Raw genomic sequence first — 2,781 nt, forward strand, 5'->3', positions numbered from 1 at the left:
CCTTGGCTGTCCTGGAACTCACTCTGTAGACCAGGCTGTCCTGGAACTCAGAAATCCACCTGCCTCTGACTCCCAAGTGCTGGGATTAAAGGCAAGCACCACCACCACCCGGCTCCATTAACATTTTTATTAGAATTTTCTTTATTAACATTTCAAATGTTATCCCCTTTCCTCATTTCCCTTCTGAAAACTCCCCTATCCCATTCCCCCTCCCCTTGCTCACTAACCCACCCACACCCATTTCCCTGTCCTGGCATTCCCCTACACTGGGGCCTCAGGCCTTCACAAGACCAAGGGCCTCTCTCATTTAAGTCCCACAAAGCCATCCTCTGCTATATTTGTGGCTGAAGCCTTGAGTCCCTCCTTGTATACTCTTTAGTTGATGGTCTGATACCTTTTGTTAACTGTGCAAGCTTCCATGTTAAACCCAGAATCTCCATTCAGAGGGCCCATATCAATAAACTCAGCCTGATCTAGTTTTATGTTCCTCCTATCATTATCTTACACTCTTAAAATCCATTCCCACACATATTCCCCAGACTTCTGCTTGAATAAATTAGCAAACTCATTAAGCTCCTTAGTAGCATGCACACTTCCTCATAGACTGCATTTTCTACCTCACTTCTAGGGGCCTGCTTTGCCTTGAGTCTGGTTATAGGTCTAGAGGCAACTATTGGTGGGCCTTGAAGAACATCAATATTGTCTTATCTGGCATTTTCTTCACAGAATGTCACTGCTGGTTTATCAGACAATGAAAGATTAATTTCCTCAGGGGGAAAGGGCAATATTTCAAGGGGTGGGGCTGAGGGCATTAATTCCTCAGGTGAGGTAAACCCTGGAGAATCTGAGAATTCAAAGTTCTCAACTTCAATAGGGTCCTCCCACACATCCCCATCCCAAGTTATAGGATCCCATTCTTTGCCAATTAATGCCCTTACTTTAACCACTGACACTCTCTGAGGCTGAGACTTGAATTTTCAACTGTAATTCAGCCAACCTTATAATGAGGGCTTCAGTTTGTTTTTCTGCAGCTCAAGCTCTACAGCTGCTGGAGAGAAGACTCTCTTGAAGGGCACCCTTAGAAACCTATGGATTCTTTATTCACATCTGAAGCCAGTCAACTTTATAGTGCAGCTCATTCCTTTCCTTTATCAATTTATTCAGAGGTTTTTAGAGCAACCAACCAGCAAAATCATTTTCCTTATTCTTCCCCAAACTGTACAAAGTTTTGTATACTGGGTCACCTAATCCATCGCCATTCACAACGGATGGATCCAGATAATCAAAGGCATTTACCTCCAGGTGTGTGCCCTCCATTTCCGGATTGTAGTTCCTTCCGGATATAGTTCAGTTGACAACAGGGAACAGCCACCATGAAGAGTTTGCTGTGTTTGACTAGAACACGCATGCGCCAGAGCAAAATGCTAGAAGAAGGTAATCCATTAGAATTAACTCGGAGGTGGTCCTATTAGGTCTGTGCTCACTGGAGCTCCATCTATACTGAGACTCTCTTGCTCAAAGATTCCAAGAGCTTTCCACTGGCTATGATTGAAGAGTTCCTAGAATTCTCCCCTGGCCCATAGTGGACAGTTTGGAAAACCTTTCACTGGACGTGCAACCTCTTGAGTCTGGAATTAGTTGGGGTGGAGATTCTCATACACACCTAATTCAGGCTTGTTGGATCAAATCCCAGACATAGTGAGAGCTTCGAGTGGCTGGATTTGACCCCAATTTTCCCTTGGTCCCAGGCCTGCCATGGGTTCCAAATTCTCCATCCCAAAGTACAATCCTCAGCCTGGTTTCAAGCTAGTCCAAAAACCTCCAATTAGGAGATCGAATTCCAAGTTCACTCATTCAGGTCTTGGTCCAAATTTGGCCTCAATACACACTGGACAAATAGCCACTGAGGGCCCAAGTTAGGAACTTTTGGTATTTAATATCTAAGTTAATTTAAATGACTATGTAAGACAAAATAGTATCATGGCTTGAGTCCCCCTTCCCTATAAAAATTCCCAGCTTACCTGACTCTTTCTCAAGGCATGGCTTACAATCATGCTCAGAGTTAAAACGCCCAACATTTCTGTTGGGTCTCCAAACTTGAATCTTTACAATTCTCAAGGCAACATAGAACTCTTTTGCCTTATGCCTTATTTCCTGTATGCTTTAGGCCTACTTATGCTTCTGCCTCCCCAAGCCTTGAAAATCCTGCTGGTATCTTTAATAGTTAAGACAGAAAGCCGAGCGGGGCGGTGGTGGCGCACGCCTTTAATCCCAGCACTTGGGAGGCAGAGGCAGGTGAATTTCTGAGTTCGAGGCCAGCCTTGTGGGGAGCCACAGCTGCCACCCTATATATATATTGAACACCTGGTCTCCGGCCAGAGCAGAGAGCATTGAGATAAACAAGCCTTAGTTGGAAAAGCTGTGTGCCTCTAGTTTGTGATGCAAGCTGGCATGATTTCTCGCAGCCTATTGTGCTTTGCTACGTAGCTAATGCTGATTGGGACCAGGGAAAGTATTTAACCCACAAGGGCTGGAGATAGATAGTAAGTAAGATGTGATAGATAGTGAGTAAGTATGTATAGATAGGAGTAAGTAAATATAGATAGTAAGTAAGATGTGAGAGATTAGGAGTAAGTATATAGGTGATAGTAAGTAAGATGATAGAGATAGATATAGATATGGATATAGATAGATAGATATAGAATTAGAGGTGAGTATGTAGATTTAGGAGTAAGTATGTAGAATTAGGGCTGGTGATGGGTTAGGAGATAGAAGTAAGAT

This window comes from Mastomys coucha, unplaced genomic scaffold (assembly GCF_008632895.1).
Source record: "Mastomys coucha isolate ucsf_1 unplaced genomic scaffold, UCSF_Mcou_1 pScaffold23, whole genome shotgun sequence".
NCBI classification, from domain to species: Eukaryota; Metazoa; Chordata; class Mammalia; order Rodentia; family Muridae; genus Mastomys; species Mastomys coucha.